This window comes from Jatropha curcas, chromosome 10 (assembly GCF_041381405.1).
Source record: "Jatropha curcas cultivar XTBG-Jc1 chromosome 10, XTBG_Jcur_1.0, whole genome shotgun sequence".
NCBI classification, from domain to species: Eukaryota; Viridiplantae; Streptophyta; class Magnoliopsida; order Malpighiales; family Euphorbiaceae; genus Jatropha; species Jatropha curcas.
Genome location: NC_143160.1, coordinates 21,891,067 through 21,916,098, shown reverse-complemented (window position 1 = coordinate 21,916,098; position 25,032 = coordinate 21,891,067). Strand labels below are relative to the sequence as shown.

General features: G+C 41.7%; 1 non-coding gene across 1 annotated transcript; it reads left to right on the top strand.

Annotated features, from left to right (window-relative positions):
• Positions 1–23,547: 23,547 nt before the first annotated feature.
• Positions 23,548–23,654, top strand: LOC149493271 (small nucleolar RNA R71). The gene has a single exon (XR_016318603.1). It is a non-coding gene; the product is annotated as a small nucleolar RNA R71 (small nucleolar RNA).
• Positions 23,655–25,032: the final 1,378 nt, after the last annotated feature.

Genomic DNA, 25,032 nt, shown 5'->3' with positions numbered 1-25,032 from the left:
ACACTTGTACCTTTATCACCTCAAGAAGTCTATGAAGATCAAAGAAAGATACTTGAGAGAGAGAGAGAGGTTTCGGCCTTGAGAAAAAAAGAGAGTGAGATTTCGAGAGAACAAAAGAGAGAAGATAGTAAGAATGAGGGAAAAGAGGCCACAAAAATAACAAAACAAATCAATGGCCCAATTGTGAGTGAAAAACAGAGAGAAGAGAAAAAGAAACAAACTTTTTATGCTAGAACTAGGGAGGTTAAGTTTGCTATTGCCCTGGAGAAGCCCATATTGCTTCTAAGGTATAAAGAGATTTTATTTGCTGAAACTAATGCTAACCTTGATAGTTTGCCTTCTATGTTTGTTTCTATGTTATAGGAATTTGATGATGTCTTTCCTAGTGAATTACCTAGTGGTTTACCACCTTTAAGGGGAATAGAACATCAAATTGACTTCATTCCTGGATCCACCATTCCAAATAGGCCTGCCTATAGAAGCAATCCAATGGAGACAAAGGAGTTGCAAAGGCAAGTTGATGAACTTATGAAGAAAGGTTTGGTGAGAGAAAGCATGAGCCCGTGTGCCGTTCCCGTGCTTCTAGTGCCTAAAAAGGATGGAACTTGGCGCATGTGTGTTGATTGTAGGGCAGTCAACAAAATCACTATAAAGTATAGACACCCTATCCCTAGACTTGATGATATGTTGGATGAATTGCATGGGGCAACTTACTTTACTAAAATTGATTTAATGAGTGGTTACCATCAAATTAGAATGCAACCAGGTGATGAATGGAAAACTGCTTTTAAAACTAAGTATGGTTTGTATGAATGGTTAGTTATGCCTTTTGGACTATCTAATGCACCTAGTACTTTTATGAGGCTCATGAACCATGTATTACGTGCCTTCTTAGGAAAGTTTGTGGTTGTATACTTTGATGATATACTCATCTATAACAAGTCTCTTAATGATCATATTGAACATGTTAGGATATATTACAAACATTGAGATCTGAAAAGTCGTATGCTAAATTTAACAAATGCACATTCTGCATAGATAGACTTGTATTTCTTGGATTTGTTGTGAGTGCACAGGGTATTGAAGTAGATGAGGAGAAAGTAAAAGCTATCAAAGAATGGCCAATTCCCAAATCAATTTCTAAAGTTAGGAGCTTTCATGGGTTAGCAAGCTTTTATAGAAGGTTTGTAAAGGATTTCTCTTCAATTGCAGCACCACTAATAGAAATAATCAAAAAGGAAATTGGGTTCAAGTGGGGGAGAAGAGCAACAAAAGGCGTTTGACACGCTTAAAGGGAAGTTAACTTCTGCACCTATACTTTCTTTACCTAATTTTGAAGGTACTTTTGAGATTGAGTGTGATGCATTCGGTGTGGGAATTGGGGCTGTCCTAATGCAAGAAAAGAAACCAATTGCCTATTTTAGTGAGAAGTTGAATGGAGCACAACTCAACTATTCAACCTATGACAAAGAGCTTTATGCCTTGGTAAGAACTTTAAACGTTTGGCTGCACTACTTACTACCTAATGTAACGTCCCATTTTTTCTATTGAATCGAGTCGTTGCTTAGAGTCGAGTCGGGCTGTTCCAAAACTCGGTTCGAGCCATTAGAGTCTAGAGTGGGCTAGAATGAAATAAGGAGAAGAAGTGGACTTACTTGAAGGAAACAAAAAGATCAAAGTATAAGGATTAGGACTTGCTTGCACTAAAATATAAAGTTGAGGTATTAAGTTGTACCATTTTGACACTTGAGGTACCATTTGGTAATTTTCACATAAAAATCCATGATATTTTGGAGATGTACCCGTGAGTTCCATTCATTTTCATTTCTTCATCCTTATCTTCATCTTCTTCCTCTACTTTCCTCTTCCACTTTCCTTTCTCCATCACTTTTAATGGTAGTGAAGATTTTAATGGGATTCAAACATTAATTCAATTTCTATTCTATCCAAGTAAGTAAACCTTCTTGAATTTCATACTTGAATCATTTGGTGATATTTTTAGATGATTCATAAGAATTCTCATGTATAGGAGAGGTGAGCTCAAAGGTAAAAAGGAAGCTAAGAAGAAGATTCCAAGCTTGTTAAGTGAAGGTGTGCTATCTCTTTTCGTTTAATTAATTTCCTTGCATGAGAATTTGTGTGGTGTGTTGATAATGAGAAAATATGTTGTTTCATGTTGAGTAAGATGACTGAAAATGGTGAAAAAGCATGAGATGAAATGAATAAATGAAGTAGATATTGAGTTCATGCTGAAACAAGTTTTGCTGGAAAAGTTACTAGTAACTTCACCTTGATTTTTACCCCATTTAACGATGGAATTAGGAAGTGTCATAGAAGAGTTATTTGTTCCTCTTTATGTTAGCTTTACATGGGTTTTTGAATCACCCAAATCGGAGTTGTAAATTGAGAGATATGACCAAAAGAGTACAGACTGCGCAGGCTGGAAAACACGTCTCGCGCTCGCGAATTTCATTTGCGCGCTCGCGACTTGGCCTGTAAACTCACTGACTCTCTTTTGGTGCTTTGCGCGCTCGCGACTTTCATTTGCGCGCTCGCGACTTATGTTTTTATGCTCTTTTGACTTCATTTTCAATGCAATTGTATTCCTTTGCTCAACTTATATGCCTCCAATCATTTTAAAACAAAAAGACAACATTAGAACATGCATCAAAACAACATGCAAGCATGCAAATGATGTGAAATGAGGTAAACACAACTTGTAATTGTATTCTATGCAATTGTGAAATGATGTGAAATGGTGTATGAAGTTATGAATTCTATGCAATTGTATTCCTTTTCTCAACTTGTATGTCTTCAACCACTTTAAAGCAAAAAGACAACATGAACACATGTATAAACACAAAATGCAAGCATGCAAATTACGACACAGTTACTATGCTTTTGTTTTATCTATTGTCATTCCATTAATATGCTCCATTGAGGTTAGGTAGAAACCATGTAGGTAAGGCTATGTCGCGACATATAATAGCAGATCTGCGCCCCATACAGTTTGGTACTCCGGCTACAGGCCGTTGAGTGGATATGATTAAATAGGCCATAGCAGCCAAGCATACAGTTTCATCCAGTTTCATACAGTTTTTCTTATCACTTCGGTTTCACTATAACCTTATGGAGCCATACAGATATCTTGACATAACATTGCATGAATCATACAGTATACTAAACAGCAAGAAAGATCATCAAGGTAAAATGAAAGTATCATGATATGTGTGCTTACATTCCATATGTGAGTACATGTTTATTTCTACATATTGTGAATACCTAAATTTTGAGGCTCAAAGAGCCAATTCTTTCGGACTGCAAACAGCCTGGTCGGACCAGAGGTCTTTCAAAAAGTTCACCGGAAGTGTGCCAATATGGTACTTGAAATGTCCGAAAAATTACGAAGATCACGAAACTGGTCTCGGAATATTTTTTGGAAGTCCGGGACTCCCGAAAAAGCCTCCGGAAAGAAAAAAAAGGCACGCATGTCTGCCCGCGGGGGTGGGCATGCCCACCCTCAAGGACGGACGCACCCGCCCTGCAAAGGCGGGCACGCCCGCCCAACCTGGGCGGACATGCCCGCCCAGCCCAGGCGGACACGCCCGCCCAGCATGGGCGGGCACGCCCGCCCAGACCAGGCGGGCACGCCCGCCCAGCCCAGGCGCGCATGCCCGCCCTCGAGGGCGGGCAGGCGCGCCCGGGGTGCGTTTTTTCCCTATAAAAGACGGCTCTGGGGCTCCGTTTTGAGGCACTCAGTCTGTGTTGACGGACGCTCCTTCTCTCTTACGCTCTTTGCGATTCTTTACTGCTTTCTTGCATTTTTTTAATTTTAGTTTTATTTTATTATTGTGATACTTGGTCACCTAAAATTAAATTAATTAAAATTCCCTTAACGAGGAGCTTAACCTGGAGTTAAGAAGTGGCCGTCGATTAAATCAGGTACGTAAACTAAGTTCTGCCTATTTAATTTTAGCACTTCATGCATGCTTCTCTTCTACTCCTAATAACTCTACAATTGCATAAATGCATTTCATGTCATAAACGGCCTCAATTAAATAAAATTAGGCTAAATGCCCGGTTAATCAATAATCGTGGTATTAAAGTCTAGATCGACAGTATTGGCTTAAAATACCTAGTTAATTAATAGCTATGGTATGATTGCCTTTATTTCGAACAGCCTGGCTTAAGTCCAATTAATCAATAATTGTGGCTAAAAAGCCTTAATCAATCACGTTTTGGCAATAAATTGCCTACAATTAAATCAACCACATTTTAGCAATAAATTGCCCACGGTTCAATCAATTTTTGGCAAACAAATTGCCTATAAATTAGATTAACCACTTTTTAGCGACAAATCGCTTAAATTGCAATTTTTGGCTAAAAGCCTTCAAATACCAATTTTGGCACAAATGCCTTAATCACTTTGGCGACAAATCGCCTAATCAATTTTTGGCAAACTAATTGCCTAAATCCATCTTTTTGGCTAAAAGCCATAAATCAATCAATTTTTGGCAGTAATAAGCCCAAACATCAATCTTGGCGACAATCGCCCAATCATCACCTTTTGGCAATCAAATTGCCTAAATCACTCTTTTTGGCTAAAAGCCATTAAAATCAACATTTTTGGCATCAAATGCCTAATCAAATCAATCGATCTTTGGCAAAAAGCCTAAACAAAATGCACAAAGCATACACACACTCATGCATAAAGCATACCCATTCAAAGCCCTTCAAAGAAGGCCTATCGAACTACGTTGACTTTGATCTTCCATTCAAACGGAAGTACGTAGGCACGTTAGGGATTTAACCCCGAGCGGCAAGTCGCAATCATTCAAACTCACTTAAACATTCCATTGGTCCAATCATCTTGCAAAGCATTCATTTTTGGTTAGTTTCATCAGCATGACATAGTCTCGGGATCCACCTCAGGTTCGCAGATTATGCCTTAGACATTGGGATAATTAATCTAGTAACTAGGTTAATTAAAATTGGAGTCATTTAGGGTTTTTCCTAGTTTACCCTAAAACAATTAAACAAGGTGGCGACTCATATATTCACGTGCATTTCTTCCCTTAATCTCACGCATTTGATATTTGGGGAGGGGTTCACAGTTTGGCGACTCTGCTGGGTACATGTAATTATTTTGCACAAGTGGACTACAATTGCTGCATAGACTAACCTGCCCTTCGTTAGGGTATTATTCTACTATGTTTTGTTTTGCAGGGTACCTTGACATAAATCGAGTGTTCTTTCTTTAAGAATACTCGATGAGAGGAATTTTGAACTTAAGTGACAAATTTGATTAAGACATTTGAATTTGTTGATCTATTTGCACGATTGAGAATCTTTTTCTCCATTGCATAAAAAAACGAATTTCAAATGAATTTCTTCTCTCTCTATTCAAACTTCTGAGTCTGGATAGCAAGTAGCGCTGATCGGCAGGTCTCTTTGATTATGTCGACGGACAGCCAAAGCGTCCTCCCTGTTGCCGCAAACCACCCCCAATCCTTTTGGAGATGGCCCATGAGTATGCGTACCGCTGGACCCACGCGAAACTCTTTGTTTCACATGTGGTTAGGTATATCCATGCTCAAGGCTCAAGGGTCCCTTTATAAGCCGATTCTCTATTTTGAGTCATAGCCTATAGAACCTATCCTTTAGGACTGTATGCACCCAATGATGTGAATCATATCATTAAACAGATTATGACGTGTTGTTATGCGCACTCACGACATATCATAAACATGGGGTAAACAAAAAGAGAGCATGAAATACCCTTTTACTTTCAGTCATGCACAGTTGGACAAGAGAGTCAATTCACCTCACATCAGCTACCTGATACACCGACCACTGTACCTAATCCAGCTACCCTTACCCTTACAGGTGCCCACAATCCGAGTGCCTACCCAAGTGCCAGACACACCTACAGTGCTATCACCAGCTTCACCAGCTTCACCAGCTACACCAGCTTCGCCTACAACTCCAACAACCTTATCTGCACCAATGGCATCACTTGCTGATATCCAAACCCTCATTGAACAACTAGAGGCTAGAATGGAGGCCAGAATGGAGGCCAGAATGAATGAGGCACTAGCTGCCCAAAGGACCGCCCTGATAGCTGAACTGGGTAATGGGAATCGTAATGGAAATGGGGCTTCCGCTGGGGGAAGTGGACCTGCTGCCTCCAACCAGGGTCCTGCTGCTGAACCTACAAACCCTGCCCTAAACCTGGATGAGATGCCTTCTAAAACTGCCTCTGAGCTGGAAGCTCAGAGAATGAGAGAGAAACTAGAGCTCCTAGAGAGGTCCATCACTGCTCTCAAAACCCACAAGGAAGTGGTGGACATGGACTCCTTGTCCTTGTTCCCTGAAGCCAGGTTGCCAACTAAGTTCAAGATGCCCAACATGGACAAGTTTGATGGAACCACTTGTCCTAAAACACATTTGAAAATGTATGTGGGTGCCTTAAACCCATTCGGATTGAGCAGTGAGCTCCTTGCTCAGTTGTTCCAACAATCTCTTACTGGTGCTGCATTAAGATGGTTTGTTAGCCTTGATCGGTCTAAGATGAAGACCTGGGAGGATATCTGTAATGCATTCAATTCACAGTACCACTACAATATGGAGGTGGATGTTACTCGAAGAGAGTTAGAGACCACCAAGCAGAAAAATAATGAACCCTTTTCCTCGTTCCTTACGAGGTGGAGGGCCAAAGCCGCCCAAATGATTAACCGGCCTTCTGAACAAGAGCAGGTGGACATAATAATAAAGAACTTGCAGCCTGTCTACCAACAACGATTACAAACCCAGTACCTGCCAACTTTCCAGTCGCTCATTGCCACTGCCACAAAGGTAGAGGATCTGATCCAAATGGGGCAACTGAAAGACGACTCAGGGACCTCTAAGTACAAGAAACCTAGCCAGCCAGGCAAGGTCCACGAAGTGGCAAGCATCACTCCCACCAACCCTTTACGAGTGGGGAATATGAGGAATGGTAATCAATCGAGAAGACCATACACTGACCTTGGAATGCCAATCCTTTTGGTTTTCCGAGAGGCTGTCAAGGCCAACTATATCAAGCCTTTAGAAGCAAGACCACCTCCCAATCCACTACCGAGAAACTATAAGGCGGATGAATACTGCGAGTATCATCAGGGATACGGGCACAAGACTGAAGCATGTTGGACGCTCAGGAACCGCATACAAGACCTGGTAGACAATGGGTCAATCATCCCAAGAAGTAAACCAAACATTAGCACTAATCACTTACCAAATCACGGGGTAAATGCTATTGATTCTAACCAGAAATTAATCGATCCTTTCGAGTTATTTTTGGAAATGAATAACATCTGTGTCTTGGATTTGAATGACCTAAGTGAAGAGGTCGATGCCATTACTAGGAGCGGGAGACAATATGAACCTTTAGTTTTGGACAAAATCCAAAATAAACCCTACCAGAGGGCAGAGGAGCCAAAGGAGGACCCGGTGCTGTCACAATTAAAAAAGACACAAGCTAGGGTGTCAATCTGGGAACTTTTGGCAACATCCTTTCCTCATCGCCAAGCTCTTTGCAAGGCTTTGAGTCAACTCCAGACGCCTGTGGAAGTCAGCCCTGAAGTGCTAGTATCCACCCTCACCCAATCATCTAAAACACGAAGCATCGGTTTCTCTGATGACGATTTGCCCAAGGGGGGAGGCAGTCATAACAATGCTCTTTATGTCACTGTTCAGACTCAAGACAAAACCGTGCCCATGGTTCTCATTGATAATGGGTCGGCGCTGAACGTCTGCCCACTGAGAGTAGCCAGCTGTCTAGGGTTGGAGGAAACTGACTTCACTCCCTCGGACCAGATAGTGAAGGCCTATGACAGCACCCGGAGGGAAGTATTGGGGGTTGCCACGCTGAAGCTAACAGTTGGGCCGGCTGTGATGGAAGTCCCCTTCCAGGTAATTGATGTGCCGACCAGCTTCAACCTACTTCTGGGCCGGCCATGGATACACCACACTAAGGCAATACCCTCGTCCTTGCACCAAAAGGTCAAGTTTCCATATGAGGACAAAGTTATCACCATTCAGGGGGATGACTACAGCCAGCTCAAAAAGCCAAAGGGCCAGCCTCTCTTTGAGGTCAACCCTGAGACCGCCAACCTACCCCTCTCGGGATTTCAATATGATACTGTGCAGTTCATAGAAGGAAAGACTGCAAACTCTCGAATTCTCTTTGATTTCGGGATGGTGCAAATAAACTGCATAGTGCCCTTAATGCTTAAGATGTCCTATCTGCCAGGAATGGTTATGGCCAGATCCGGGAAAACATACCCCAAACTGCAAGCCTGGGAGTGTCCAGTGAATGAGGGAACCTTCGGACTGGGTTATGAGCCCACTGACGAAGAGCGTGCTGAGAAAACCCGAAGAGGAAGAAGAAAAGTATACATATGCGGCCTTACCTATTGACTCTGAACAGCTACTTCTGCAAACCTGGAGAAGCAGTTTCTTACTGTGGCTTCCGGGAGCCCTTTTGCTGCCCAACTGTTAAGAAGATGCTGCCTGGAATAGAAATATTCTCGGATGTTTGGGGCAACAAGCCCGAGGTAGTAACCGAGCTGGAGACAGAAGACTTCATGCAGCCTAATCTCTTTGATGAGGTTGCAGTTATCACCGGAAGTGATGGGAATCAAGACTTGTGCAACCTAATCAAGCCGAGCGAAGGACCTCTTGACAACTGGTACGCCGAGGAGGAACGCGCTGCTGATAAACCCCCTCCCGAGTCAAGCCTAGTACCCGAGTCTGTAATAAAGTCCTGTACTCAGTCTGAGTCTGACCCTGAGTCTGAAACCGAGTCAGAGTCTAGTTCCAATTCCGAGTCGTCTGTGTCGGATCTAGAAGATCCAGATTTCAAATTCGATGTATTCTTTGAAGACGATTCCGTCATAATTAATAAAGGCTTGCAAATTCTGGATTACCCTGCGTGTCTATCTTTCCAAGCATTTCCAAGCAAAAACAATCAAATAAATGAAATAAAAAATGAAAAGGAAAAAATAATAATTGGCAAAGAAGAAAATGAACATACATACATCGCATCTGATTGCATGAACAGGGAACAGGTCAGTGAATGTTTGAAGAAATTTACTGATTGCTTCATGTGGAAAGCGAGTGACATCACCGGAATTGACCCAGCAATAGTGGTGCACAAGATTCCAGTATATCCAGAGGCTAAGCCAGTGAAACAGAAGCTAAGAAGGCTGAAAACAGAATGGTCCTTGAAAATCAAGGAGGAAGTTGCCAAGCAGCTGGAAAACAAGTTCATAGAACCTATCGCCTACCCGACATGGCTAGCAAACATCGTGCCGGTGCCAAAGAAGGATGGAAAAGTACGAATGTGTGTGGACTACCGGGATTTGAATAAAGCATGTCCGAAGGACGATTTCCCTCTACCGCACATCGACTTGTTAGTGGACCGAATGGCTGGACATGAGATGGTCTCCTTGACTGATCTTGCTGTCGGTTATAATCAAATAATGATGCATGAGCCAGACAAAGAGAAAACGGCGTTCACCACGGAATGGGGAACTTACTGCTACAGGGTCATGCCTTTTGGGCTCAAAAATGCCGGGGCAACCTATCAAAGAATGGCAACGACCATCTTTCACGACATGATTCACAAGGAGGTGGAAGTGTATGTGGATGATATGGTGGTTAAGTCAAAAACAACCGAAGAACACACAACAGCACTTGAGAAGTTCTTCCTTAGACTTCGAAAGTATAATTTGAAGCTCAACCCGGCAAAATGTCTGTTTGGAGCCATGTCCGGAGTATTTCTGGGGCATATGGTTAGTCGGAAGGGCATAGAGATTGACCCTTCAAAGGCCAAAGCTATTCTGGAAATGCCAGCACCAAAGACCGAAAAAGAAGTCCGAGGTTTCTTGGGAAGGCTACAGTACATCAGCCGCTTCATCAATCAGTTGGCCGATACCTGTGGCCCAATTTTCAAGCTACTTAGGAAAGGAGTGGCAGTCAAATGGGATGAGGATTGTCAGGCAGCTTTCGACCAAGTCAAGCAATACCTGTTATCCCCGCCAGTTCTACAACCACCAAGGCTAGGAAAGCCTTTGTTATTATACCTATCAGTGACAGAAGAAGCGATGGGTGCAATGCTAGCTCAACAAGCGGAGGATACAAGGGTAGAAAACGCCGTGTATTACCTTAGCAAGAGGATGCTGGAATATGAGCTAAAATACAACAAGATAGAGAAGTTGTGTCTGGCTCTAGTCTGGGCCTGTACCAAGCTGCAACACTACCTCTCATCTTACACTACACACGTAATCTCTGAATCGAACCCCTTGAAATTCCTTATGGAAAGGCCGGTTCTTGACTGTAAGATGGCAAAGTGGGTGTCAGTGCTTGCGGCTTATGATTTAAAGTTTGTACAACGTAAGGCAGTAAAAGGCGGGGCCTTGGCTGACCAATTAGCAGAATTACCGGTCGAAGACCAAATGTTGGAGGTAGAGTTCCCCGACGAAGACCTGTTAAACTTGGAAAGTCAGGTCTGGGAGATGTACTTCGATGGAGCTTCGAACTACCATGGAAATGGGATTGGAGTTGTATTCAAAACTCCTTGTGGAGAATACATCCCAATTGCAGTTAAACTAGACTTCGACTGTACCAATAATGAGGCCGAATACGAAGCCTGCATCAAGGGGTTAGAAGTAGCTTTGGAAAAAGAGATAAAAGTCCTCAGGGTTTTCGGAGATTCCAACCTGATAGTCTCCCAGGCTCTAAGGAAGTGGAAAATCAAGGAAGAGCGTTTGGTTCCTTACCTACAACGCTTAGACGAATTGGCTCAACAGTTTGAGGAATTATCTTTCTACTACCTGCCGCGAGCCAAAAATCAATTCGCTGATGCCCTAGCCACCTTGGCCTCCATGGTTAATGTGGGGAAAGGCCAAGTCATTCGGCCCCTGACAGTTAGGCTTCAGAAGCAGCCAGCACACGTCATGCATTTGGTGGATGACAAGCCTTGGTTTTGGGATATACAGAATTACCTTCGAAACGAAGCCTACCAGGAGGGATCCACCAAAACTGATCAACGGACATTGAGACAGTTAGCGTCGGGATACTTCCTTACCGGGGGAGTTCTGTATAAAAGAAGTTGGAATGGCATGCACCTAAGGTGCGTTGATGAAGAAGAAGCCCAAACCATTATGGATTCCGTGCATAATGGGGAATCTGGGTCACACATGCACGGGATAGCCTTGGCTCGGAAAATCAAGAACCTAGGTTATTACTGGTCAACTGTGAATGCGGATTGTGTGAGGCACGCGCGGAAGTGCCATGAGTGCCAAATTTTCGCTAAGCTGCAAAAACGGCCTCCAGTCAATTTAAATCCAATTGCTTCACCGTGGCCTTTTGCAACTTGGGGTATAGATGTAATTGGAAAGATCCATCCGAAAGCCTCTAATGGCCATCAATTTATCCTGGTCGCTGTAGATTATTTCACTAAATGGATTGAGGCAGCTTCCTTTTCGATGTTAAACGCCAAGAAGGCAGCACAGTTTGTACGTACCAGCATCCTTTGTCGGTATGGAACACCATTCGAGATCATTACTGATAACGGGTCTCATTTTCAAGGAGAATTCGCTGACCTCTTAAAGCATAAGAAGATTCAGCACCATAAGTCCTCACCCTATCGCCCACAAACAAATGGGGCCGTTGAAGCCGCGAACAAGGCTATAAAAGTCATTTTGCAAAAGACGATTCAGAGGCATAAAGCTTGGCACGAACAGTTACCGAACGTCCTATGGGGATACAGGACTTCAATCAGAACGCCTACTGGGGCAACCCCGTACTCCCTAGTGTATGGAATGGAAGCAGTGTTGCCTATTGAGCTGGAAGTTCAGTTAGCAAGGGTTATCCGGGAAAGCCAGATCAACGAAGCAGATTGGGCTGAGAATTATCATTTGCAACTTTTGGGTATGGATGAAAAACGATTGCGAACAATCCACCAAACTCAAGTCTATCAAAGAAGAATGGCAAGACATTTTAATAAGAAGGTCAAAGACCGGAAACTGGAAGAAGGTTGTTTGGTTCTGAAGGAAATTAGACAACCGGTCATAGATCCATGGGGGAATTTCCGTCCTCATTGGGCTGGACCCTATGTGTTGAAGAAGATCTTGTCAGGCGGAGCCGTTATTTTGGCTGATTTGGATGGCTTGGAATTCACTAATCCATGTAATTTAGATCAGTTAAAAAGATATTTTGTGTAAATTGTAATCATTTGCATAATGTAAAACGAACTACATTAGACCTGATTCTCTTTGAAAAAAGAAATTATATATCGGAGATATGTAGGCAGCCCTCATTGGGCGCGGTCTAAACATTAATAAAAAAATCATTTCATAATTCATTTCTTCTTTGCCAAATAGAAAAAAAAAGAAAAAAGTGAAAAAAAAGAAAAACCCGCTAAGTCGAAAACCCGAAAGGGCGGCTTAGGCAAAAGTCGGGGCCCGCTAAGCTGAAAACCCAAAAAGGGCGGCTTAGACAAAAATGGGTAAGCTCGCTAAGTTGAAAACCCAAAAGGGCAGCTTAGGCAAAAATTAGAGCTTGGAATAAATAAAAGTTGGCAAATGCTTGGAAAGTTCAAACGCCTAATGACAAAGTCAAATAATCCAGAATCAAGCAAGAGAGTCCAAAATAACTAAAGAAAGTGTAAAGCATACATCAAAAGATAAATCCAAAGTCCCAAACGAAAGGCAAAACAAGAAAAAAATCACAAAAGTTCATAAGAGTCTAGGTATCCCGTCGCCTCCGCGGAGCAGCATCCTCTGAGTCTTCTACTGAACTCTGCCCAGCCTTGCCTGTCCGAGGGGCCAGCACAATCTCCTCACCTGTCCCAACCTCCTCTTCAGCATCAGCCTGAACCCAACCTTCGAGAACACTCAGCAGTGCAGTCCTCCTTGGTCTTTCAATCGGCCAGACAGCGGTAATGAACCAGGCCCGGTACTCGGGAGAAGTCTGAACGCTGGTAGGATCAGGTAAAGGTCTAACCATACGGTGATCTCTAACCCAAGCTTTAAGAACAGCTCGGGTAACACCAGCAGTAATCGCAGAATCAGCTGAAAAGTCATCCATAATAGGGACAGTTTGATCTATCCCCATCTGCCTCAGAACGCGCGAAGCGCAGTACCAAGTACAGTGTGTGAGGCCTAGGAGATAAACCCGAGAATGGCGAAAGCTGACCTGAATAAAGCGGTTGATATTGTACCAAGGGACGAACCACAGTATCTCATTTGGACCCAATTCAACTAGCCATGAAGTCCATGTTTCAGTAGAAGGGTGGGAGAGCAAGATTTTCCGCATGCGATATTGAGAAGAATTGTAGGGAAGAGAGGTTGGAGCAGCCACTACTTGGAGGTGATCCCTCAACCAAACCTGAATAATGGATCTTTTCCATTATAAAAAAAAAAAAAAAAAAAAAAAAAAAAGAGGAAGAAGAAGAATGAGGAAAGATGATAGGGAGAAATACCTGCAAAATAATAGGAGAAACGGTCCAATCGTCGAACCCTAAAGCGGCTCTGTCAAGGCTTCTAATGGTCTCTGCCAGCACGACACCGCCAATGCAGCCCATATCCTCCATTTGCCAAACCATGGGACAAAGCCGCAAGTCTCCAAAACCTGGGTCCCGGTTGAATAAGAAACAAGCCAATAAGCAGAAAACCAGGGCCCGCATCCTCAGCCTCATCCGGTCAGGGTCGTCCAAGCAAGTCTCTGAAAATTCATCAATCAGGGGCAGCAGAATCGCCTTCTGATCATCCACAATCATAGCCCTAGCCTGTGGCCGGCTAAACCGAAACAAGTTCTCAAATGACTTAACATACCCAACTTTCACCTCGTGCCTAACCAAGGGAGCATTGGGATCACACCCTATAATCGCACAAAATTCCTCAAAAAGAGGGCACATTTCCTCCATCATAGCCCCAAACCGAAAAACGTGAGCCTCAGGATCCCAAAATCTAATACAGGCTCGCACAAAGTCCCAGTCAACTACTACGCCCCTAAGAGTGATAACAGGAGAAATTCCGTACCTCCCCAAATTGATCTTTTCAACTTTGGAGAGACTCCTGGTCCAGCTATGCATGCTATGATTGTAAAAGGGATTCATGTTTCTTATTTATTTATCCTTCCTGTTTTTTTAAAAAAAAATAATAATAAATATTATAATAAATAAAATAAATAATAAACAGTAAAACAAAAAAAACAAAAAAAAAGAGAGACAAAGTGTGTACTTTTTTAATCCTTTTCTGCTCAAATCTAATGCATGCATACTGTCAGGTACAAATAAGTTGAGCACAGAAATACAGGCCAAGTTTCAATACAGTAAAAAAAAAAAGAGAGAGGGAAAGAAAGTAAAGGAAAGCAAAGAAGTCTAGCAGCTATCAGCGGCGAGACCTCCTCCTCCTCTGGTCATCAAAAGCCTACAGTGTCCAAGCTGAAGTTAGTTCCTCCTGCATTCCAAGGATTAGCTCCATCATCTGACGGATCAAGCCGTCAGGAACCTGGAAATCACACAAAAATACAAAGTCAATATACAAATCTCATATGAATCCTTTTTTATGAGGGATTTACCAGTCATTACCTCATTAATGTCATCAGGAGGAAGAGCCAGGTGATTCACACGACCCAGGGATACCTCCCTAAGAGACGAAGTACCCTCAGGAGTGTAATAGGAAATGCTGTATGGAAGGTGCAAATTGGCCAAGCCCGGATGGACAGGCCTGGTAGCCTCTGAAATAGCCTGGGGAATCCTGAAGGCACCAACCGAATGACTAGGGCCAGCTCGAGACGGACCCTCCACCGGAGTAGAAGAAGAAGGCTGGGTCACAGGCCTCCTCCTTGGAGTCCTGGCCGAAGAACCGGAAGCCCGAGAGGAACGGGTGCCAAGCGGCTGGGAAGGAGTCGACCTCGGGAGACTGTCGAACCTGGAGCCGATGGGCCGCATCAGAAACACCTAGCAGAATTCGTCATAATCTCCACCCCGGATCAATTCCATGTACGGGATACCCTCAGTATGGACATCTGTAAGAACCATCTGTTTGCCCGCTCGCATGTCCTCAGGGGGAGGAAGAGGAACGGAGCGGCAGCCCCTAACCTGGAAGTTCACTCGCTCACCCAGGTAATAACGTCTCAGAACAGGATGTGATAAGACAAACCGCCGCCGAGACAGAGCCTCTGATCGCCTGAAATGGGGATCCGCCTCAATCCAATGTTGGAGTCGGATGCCCATCGCCCCTACTTCAACCTATGTAAGAGAAGCAAATGTGTTAATAAATCTTTTTTTTTTCTTTTTTCACATAGCCAAGAGAAATTAGGAATGCACTCGCCTGCCCTATGGTACAAGTATCGAAGAAGCTCCGCAGATCTCCCAAAGACTTCCGGTGTAGAATAGACTGTTGGTTAGCTCGGTACCATCTCCAAGCTAAAGGTACCAACCCTAGCCCAAGATCAGTGCGGGCCAGCTCAGGGCGGATATAGGGAAAATACTCAAAGGCCCAAGTCTGCACAAGGAAGGAAAGGATTAATAATAAAAATAAAGGGGGGCACAGAATGAGGATATGTTCTTTACATTACCTCCCAGAAATAGTAGGTCCCACTGAGCCTACAGTGGCCTCGACTCAGATCGCACATATCCTCGTACATGCGGCTCAGAATAGCACCGGCCCAGTCATACTCAGTGAGGTGGGCCAAGTCCTCCAAACTCCTCAGTATAGAGGGATTAAACTTCTCTTTTCTGTTAGACCAGAAAGACGAAGCAAACAGCAGCAGCAGAGTGAATCTAGCTACCTGAGTCGCCGTTAGCTCTCCCTGTCTATGTCGGGCATAAATGATAGGAGCTTGGGAGGATAACCAGTGCCTCGAAACACTCAGATCGGGGGAGGAATGGCTGGGTCTAACAATCCGGGGAAGGTCAATCCCTATCAACTCCGTCATTCGGTCGGGGGTAACCGCAGTCCTCCAATCGTCATACAGCTCGATCGGCCGAGTACCAAAAGGAATCCCAAAAATCAATGAAAAGTCAGTTGGGGTCATCGTCATCTCGCCCCAAGAGAAGTGGAAAGTGTTGGTGGTGTCCCACCATCTCTCAGCCAACGCGCCCAGTAAACTCTTGTAATTCTGCCTACCCAGCTCGAGATTTCTTAAGAAGCCCAGGTGAGAGGGGTCAATGATGGCTCCGACCGGGTTATTAGGATCAAGTATGTCAAATGGGATCTCAGCAATAGAGGACTCGCCCACGTCCAGCCTAATGTATGCGTCCTAGAAGGTAAAACAGTTTAAGGTTATCCTTTGGTTCCTAACTAAAAGATATCCTAATCCTCCCCCAGTATCATACTAATAAAAGTGGTAAGATTCAATCACAATTTGGCCTAAGGCCCAAAAACCACGATTTGGCCTAAGGCCCAAAAAATCACGATTTGGCCTAAGGCCCAAGAAATCACGATTTGGCCTAAGGCCCAAGAAATCACAATTCGGCCTAAGGCCCAGAAAATCACGATTTGGCCTAAGGCCCAAAAAAAAAAAATACGATTTGGCCTAAGGCCCAAAAAAAAATCACAATTTGGCCTAAGGCCCGAAAATCATAATTTGGCCTAAGGCCCAATCACGATTTGGCCTAAGGCCCGAAAAATCATAATTTGGCCTAAGGCCCAAAAAATTCACACTTGGCCTAAGGCCCAAAAGTACAGAAGCAAAGGGAGCTTACCTGGGCAAAGACGCCGGTCATGGAAGCATGATTGTCAGCGTCCGCCGCAAGATTGGCATCGTCCACAGAAATTCCCAGACACTCCAGGAGGTTCTCACCGCTGCTATAGCTTGGGGAAGCCATGATGAGAAAGTTGAGAGAATTTGAGAGAGCTCTTTTGATTTGGAGAGTGGAGAATAAATGAAATAATGAGTTTTTGAGCTATTTATAAGCAAATAGCCAAGAGGCGGGTCCTTTTGACGCGTCTAACATTCGCCTACAAAATTTAGTTTTCAGACAACCACCAGCGCCTATAAAAACATCTTTATGGTTGCCGGTGGGGGGCAACTGTGAATACCTAAATTTTGAGGCTCAAAGAGCCAATTCTTTCGGACTGCAAACAGCCCGGTCGGACCAGAGGTCTTTCAAAAAGTTCACCGGAAGTGTGCCAATATGGTACTTGAAATGTCCGAAAAATTACGAAGATCACGAAACTGGTCTCGGAATATTTTTTGGAAGTCCGGGACTCCCGAAAAAGCCTCCGGAAAGAAAAAAAAGGCACGCATGTCCGCCCGCGGGGGTGGGCATGCCCACCCTCAAGGACGGACGCACCCGCCCTGCAAAGGCGGGCACGCCCGCCCAGCCCAGGCGGACACGCCCGCCCAGCCCAGGCGCGCATGCCCGCCCTCGAGGGCGGGCAGGCGCGCCCGGGGTGCGTTTTTTCCCTATAAAAGACGGCTCTGGGGCTCCGTTTTGAGGCACTCAGTCTGTGTTGACGGACGCTCCTTCTCTCTTACGCTCTTTGCGATTCTTTACTGCTTTCTTGCATTTTTTTAATTTTAGTTTTATTTTATTATTGTGATACTTGGTCACCTAAAATTAAATTAATTAAAATTCCCTTAACGAGGAGCTTAACCTGGAGTTAAGAAGTGGCCGTCGATTAAATCAGGTACGTAAACTAAGTTCTGCCTATTTAATTTTAGCACTTCATGCATGCTTCTCTTCTACTCCTAATAACTCTACAATTGCATAAATGCATTTCATGTCATAAACGGCCTCAATTAAATAAAATTAGGCTAAATGCCCGGTTAATCAATAATCGTGGTATTAAAGTCTAGATCGACAGTATTGGCTTAAAATACCTAGTTAATTAATAGCTATGGTATGATTGCCTTTATTTCGAACAGCCTGGCTTAAGTCCAATTAATCAATAATTGTGGCTAAAAAGCCTTAATCAATCACGTTTTGGCAATAAATTGCCTACAATTAAATCAACCACATTTTGGCAATAAATTGCCCACGGTTCAATCAATTTTTGGCAAACAAATTGCCTATAAATTAGATTAACCACTTTTTAGCGACAAATCGCTTAAATTGCAATTTTTGGCTAAAAGCCTTCAAATACCAATTTTGGCACAAATGCCTTAATCACTTTGGCGACAAATCGCCTAATCAATTTTTGGCAAACTAATTGCCTAAATCCATCTTTTTGGCTAAAAGCCATAAATCAATCAATTTTTGGCAGTAATAAGCCCAAACATCAATCTTGGCGACAATCGCCCAATCATCACCTTTTGGCAATCAAATTGCCTAAATCACTCTTTTTGGCTAAAAGCCATTAAAATCAACATTTTTGGCATCAAATGCCTAATCAAATCAATCGATCTTTGGCAAAAAGCCTAAACAAAATGCACAAAGCATACACACACTCATGCATAAAGCATACCCATTCAAAGCCCTTCAAAGAAGGCCTATCGAACTACGTTGACTTTGATCTTCCATTCAAACAGAAGTACGTAGGCACGTTAGGGATTTAACCCCGAGCGGCAAGTCGCAATCATTCAAACTCACTTAAACATTCCATTGGTCCAATCATCTTGCAAAGCATTCATTTTTGGTTAGTTTCATCAGCATGACATAGTCTCGGGATCCACCTCAGGTTCGCAGATTATGCCTTAGACATTGGGATAATTAATCTAGTAACTAGGTTAATTAAAATTGGAGTCATTTAGGGTTTTTCCTAGTTTACCCTAAAACAATTAAACAAGGTGGCGACTCATATATTCACGTGCATTTCTTCCCTTAGTCACATGCATTCATATGCCTATGTGTTTTTGGGGGAGGGGTTCACACATATGTATATGCTTATATGTGTCTTTATTCATTGTGATATTCACTGAGTTTAATCAAAGTTGCAGAATTCATACCGCATAAAGAACATCAGGTAAGATCATGAAAGTATAATGCTATATATGCTTACAAGTTTAGTTATTGAATCTTTAAGGAGCCATACAGTCATGAGATGTTATTAATCATAACTTATATGATGTGACTAAAAGTGCATAAGTCATACAGCGTAATGAATAGCAAGTAAGACAATGAACATATACTGTTATGTATTCTTACATGTTTATTGATCTCATCCATACAACACAATGAACAGCAGGTAAGATCATGCTAGTATCATAATGTGTGATTACAGGTTCATGTAAAGGAGTTATGAGATAATTAGAACTAAATTATTGATGTTTATGAATTAGAAGTTTATTCGTTGCTATAAAGAGACATTTATGTTGAAATTTACTGATTCTATGATGATCAATGCTTTATGAAATTTGTATTTTAAGTTAGTTGCCATCACACTTTGTTAAGTATGTGAATTATGAGCACCACTGAGTTTTATACTCAGCGCGTTGATTTTTATCACGCGTAGGTTGAAGATCGTGGTTGCTACTTGAAGACTTGAAGAGTACTATCAAAGCAGAAGTGACTAATTTGGGAGTAGTAAATTGAGAGTTATATAAGTAAGAATTATGGCATGTATTAAGATTTATGGCATGTATAATTATTACATTTGTTAGAGCTTATGTGATTGGAAATATAATTGAAGCATGTAATTATTGTGGTGTAAGTATTTGGAGGGAATGATTGAATATGAAATATTTTACTATAGTTGGTATGATTAGGTCATGAAGACTTGATATAGATCATGAATGCAATTAATTGCTGGATATTAAATGCTATTGAGGATTTCTACAGTTATGACTATCTATATAAAGTGTTGTTGTGTTATGATGATTAGTTGGAGATATTGGAAGTCTGAAATTTTAATTGGGAGTGTTTTATATTCATATTTAGCATACAGGATGATATCAGCATGACAGGATATAAGTTCAACCAGATTGTAGCGTCTCGGCTCGGTTCATTCGGGTTAACGGGTGGACCGGGAAGGGATGTTACACCTAAGGAGTTTGTCATACATACAGACCATGAGGCCCTAAAACACTTGAAGGGTCAAGGTAAGCTTAATAAAAGGCATGGTAAGTGGGTTGAATTTATTGAACAATTTCCATATGTGATTAAATACAAGCATGGAAAAGATAATGTTGTTGCAGATGCATTGTCAAGAAGATATACTCTAATTACTGCTCTTAGTTGTAAATTGCTTGGATTTGAGTATTTTAAGGACTTATATGTGAATGATTCTGACTTTGGTAACATATATGTAGCATGTGAGCATGGAGCATTTGATAAGTTCTATAGACATGATGGATATTTGTTTAAGGGCAGCAAACTTTGTGTGCCTAAATGTTCTATGCGTGAATTGCTTGTGCTTGAATCTCATAGTGGGGGATTGATGGGACACTTTGGGGTACATAAGACTTATGACATGTTGAATGAACACTTTTATTGGCCTCATATGCATAAAGATGTAGAAAGAGTTTGTAACTCTTGTATTGCTTGTAAATAGGCCAAATCTAAGTCTATGCCTCTTGGATTATACATGCCTTTACCTGTTCCTAGTTCTCCTTGGATTGATATATCTATGGACTTTGTACTTGGTCTACCTAGGACTAAGCGTGGTAAGGATAGCATATTTGTTGTTGTTGATAGATTTAGCAAGATGGCTCATTTCATTCCTTGTCATAAAACTGATGATGCCAATAATATTGCTGAATTATTCTTTAAAGAAGTGGTAAGATTGCATGGGATACCACGAACTATAGTTTCAGATAGGGATGCAAAGTTCCTTTCACACTTTTGGAGAGTTTTGTGGGGTAAGCTTGGAACTAAATTACTTTATTCTACAACTTGTCATCCACAAACGGATGGACAAACTGAAGTTGTGAATAGAACTTTAGGAACATTGCTTCGTGCCATTGTGGGTAAGAACTTAAAAAATTGGGAAGATTGTTTGCCATTCATTGAGTTTGCATATAATCGTAGCATACATTCTACCTCAGGTTTTAGTCCATTTGAACTTGTTTATGGCTTTAACCCACTAACTGTATTGGATCTTGTTCCTTTACCTTTGAATGAACTTTCTAATTTAGATGGTGATAAAAAGGCAGATTTGGTGAAGTCTTTACATGAGAAGGCTAGAGCCAACATAGAAAAGAGGAACAAGCAATATGCTGATAGAGCAAACAAAGGAAGGAAGAAGTTGGTGTTTATGCCAGGTGATTGGGTTTGGGAACACTTTCGAAAGGAAAGGTTTCCCAATCAAAGAAAGAATAAGCTAGATGCACGTGGAGATGGTCCATTCCAAGTCTTAGAGCGCATCAATGACAATGCCTACAAAATAGACTTGCCAGGTGAGTATGGTGTTTCTGCAACTTTTAATATTAGTGATTTGTCTCCCTTTGACATGGATGCAGATTTGAGGACAAATCTTTTTAAAGAAGAGGGGGGGGGGGGATGATACGGATCCACTATCACCAACCCCCTATGGAGCTCAAGGGAACAAGGACCACAACAATAGAAATCCATTAGTACTTCCTAGTGGACCAATTACAAGGAGCCGTGCAAAGAAGTATGGAGCAACCATGTCCTTGTACATTCAAGAACAAATCACATAAGAGCTCCATGACCTTGCTTTCAACAAGTGCTATGAAGAACTTGAAGGAACACCTAAGTTTCTCACATTAATGGAAGCACATGTTGAGTTGGAACCTGAATTCCCAACACATGACATGCCTAGACCATGCTTGGTTAGCACGCCCGTGCAATGTAGCACGCCCCAGGCCGTGCAAGGTGGCACCTGCCTCTCAAGGAACAACACTTAACTCGACGCATGCCCGTGCCAACTAGCACGCCCCAGACCGTGCACTCTTCTGCCTCTCGCGAAGGAAGCTTAACATTGAAGCACGCCCGTGCGCATTGGCACGCCCTGGACTGTGCACGCCTTTACCTCTCATTAAACTAGTTAGCTTATTTTGAGTTTTTTGCAATGTAAATGGGTTGGGCCTTCCATAATTCGGCCACCATTGATTATTTTAGCCTTATTTTGTTTTGATTTAGTCAATCTTTAGTAGATTTGGATTAGATATCCAAATCCTTAAGTTGTTATGATTTTGTTAGTCATATCCTTAGTTGGTTTAGATTTGCTAAATCCTAATCCTTAGCTAACTCTAAATCCTTTAAGGATCTGGACCTCTTAGATTAGTATAAATAGCTTATTATTTTGTAATTATTGATACATTATTCAATCAATGAAATAGAATTCTTCTTCATGCTTTTGGCGTGTCCTTGCTTTAGAGAGAGTGTGAGATTGCATTCTTCTAATTGCATCAAGAATCAAGGTAAACTTATCAATTCTTTTGTGGCGTTTATCTTATTCTATTACTCTATTATTGGTGTTCTTGCTTCTTTAAGCTTTGGGTGCCATAGAGGGGGAGTTTATTTAGATCTTTGATCTCTTCCAAAACTTGTCATAGAGTTCATGGAATTTATTTCCATTGGGTTCCGCGTCATTTTGGATAATTGCACTGCACTCCTCAGTTAACATTACCGTTCCTTGATCATCGATTTTTCGTTTCTTGCTCAGGATATCTTTTAGGAATTTAGCATAGCTAGGCATTTGAGCAAGAGCTTCAGCAAAAGGAATGTTGATATGCAACCTTTTAAATACATCTAGAAACTTTAGGAAGCTCTTGTCATCTTGTGCCTTCTTTAACCTTTGTGGGAAGGGGACAGGTGGAACATAAGGTTTTACTTTTTCTTGTTCTTCTAGGTCAATGATGGGAACCTTTTTCTGCTCTTCCACTTTTTTTTCTTCCTTTGGTGGCTCTTCTAGCTGTTTGCCGCTTCTCAAGGTGATGGCCTGCACCTGCTCTTTAGGATTCTTTTCAGTGTTGCTAGGTAACGTACCTTGAGGTCGAGATGCCATCATGTTTGTAAATTGTCCTAGCTGAATCTCTAGATTTCTTATTGTCGCCTGCTGGATTTTGTGATTTTCTCTGGTTTCGTTCATGAAATCCATGTGTGATTTAGAAAGGGCAGTGAGGAGGTCATCATGAGACTTCTTTTCTTGAGGAAGGAAACCTGATGGTGCGTTCAAGGCATTGTTAGGATTCCCATAGGACAGATTAGGATGGTTCCTTAATCTATTATCATATGAGTTGGAGTATGGGTAATTCTTCCTTCCTTGATTCATCACATAGTTTACTTGCTCCAAGGTTTGTGGATTCAAAGAGTCTATCATGCATTCTCCAATTCCATATTGTCCATTACACCTATCACAAACTTGCATAATAGAATTCACAGGATTAGTAGTTAACATGTCCAGTTTTCTTACCATGTTATCTACCTTTGCATTAAGTGCTGTAATGGTGTCTATTTCATAGACTCCTATAGTTCTCTTCCTTTCGAAATTGTTTTGGTAATGGCTATTGCTTGCCATCTCCTCTATTAATTCATATGCCTCACCAATTCCCTTCTTCTCAAAAGATCCACCTGCAGTTGCATCTAAGGTGATTTTGATGTTAGGAGATAATGTATTATAGAAAGTTTGTACCTGTAACCACTTAGGCAGACTGTGATGTGGGCACTTTCTCAACAAGTCCTTGAATCTTTCCCAAGCTTCATACAAGCTTTCTTGATCATGATGAGCAAATGTCATTATCTCATTGCGCAGTTTTGTGGTCTTTGAAGATGGAAAGAATTTTGCTAAGAACTTCTGGGCTAATTCTTCCCATGTTGTGAAAATTCCAGCGGGACATGACTGTAACCAGGATCGTGCTTTATCCCTAAGAGTGAAAGGGAAAAGTCTCAGTTTAATTGCATCTTCGGAAACACCATTCTGTTTGAAAGTATCGCAAATTTCCAGGAAATTTGTGATATGGGCATTAGGATCTTCACTAGGCAAACCCCCATATTGGATTGAGGTGGAAAGCATTTGGATAATTGCGGGTTTGATTTCAAAATTATTAGCTTCCACCCTAGGTCTTGTAATGCTCAAGGTTATCCCATTAAGGTTAGGTGTTGTGTAGTCTCGCAAGGTGCGGACCGGATGTTGAAGTGGAGGTCCATTTAAGTTTTCGTTTTCGTTTTCGTTGACCATGTCTGCTTGTTGTTCGGGTTTTATTTCACATGCTCTTCTTGCAGCGTTGTGCCTACGATAAGTTCTTTCAATTTTCGGATCAAAGACTAGAGGTTCAGTCCTACTTGATCTTCTTTGCATAAACACTTGAAATAATTCTTAAAAGAAAATTAAAAACAAAAGAATGTCTAAATTAACAATAGGGTAATTCGTATTGATATTGATAACGCCAATTCCAGGCAACGGCACCAAAAACTTGACAGTGATTTTCGCAAGTGTACGAAATCGCAACAAGTAATATAGAGTGAGAAAGTATCGTATCCATAGGGATTATATATCAAGTACCAAAATTATGTTAATCTATTATTATTTAAACGACAATAAGAGAGATTTGTTATAAGGAAAGTAAATTCGAAAATAAAACAGAAAGAGATCAAGCAACAAAGTTTAAGTGAAAAGAAATCAAGGATTTAAACTACTAGGGAATTTGATTTCACTTAATTCTATCCAATTTATTTCATTTGTCTGTTAATCGATTTTAATTTTTCAAATAGGAGAACAACCCTAAAATCACTAACAAACTCTCCCGATATATTGTTAGCTATTCTAATCTAGTCTAATTACCTATCTTCCAATAGTGCAATCAAACATAAATTAAATCACTAAGTTTTATGGTTGTTTTGTGAATTCATTACCTAAGGTCATTAACTTATGAAAACCCCCCTTGAGTCAAACCATATAGCTTCCGCATCAAGTTATTATTCTCAAGTAATTCATTACCTTTTTCATATCAAAAATCCTTCTCCCGATAGTGATTAATGAAATAATTCAATCCAAGGGAGAAACTCTGCCTGGAAGCTTTAAGTTCAATAACAAATTATAACAAGAACAATGAAAAACAGATCTAATATTATAAATTGGAATCGAATTAAGTTACATCAAATCCCTAGTATAAGAGTTTAGCTAAATATAGTAA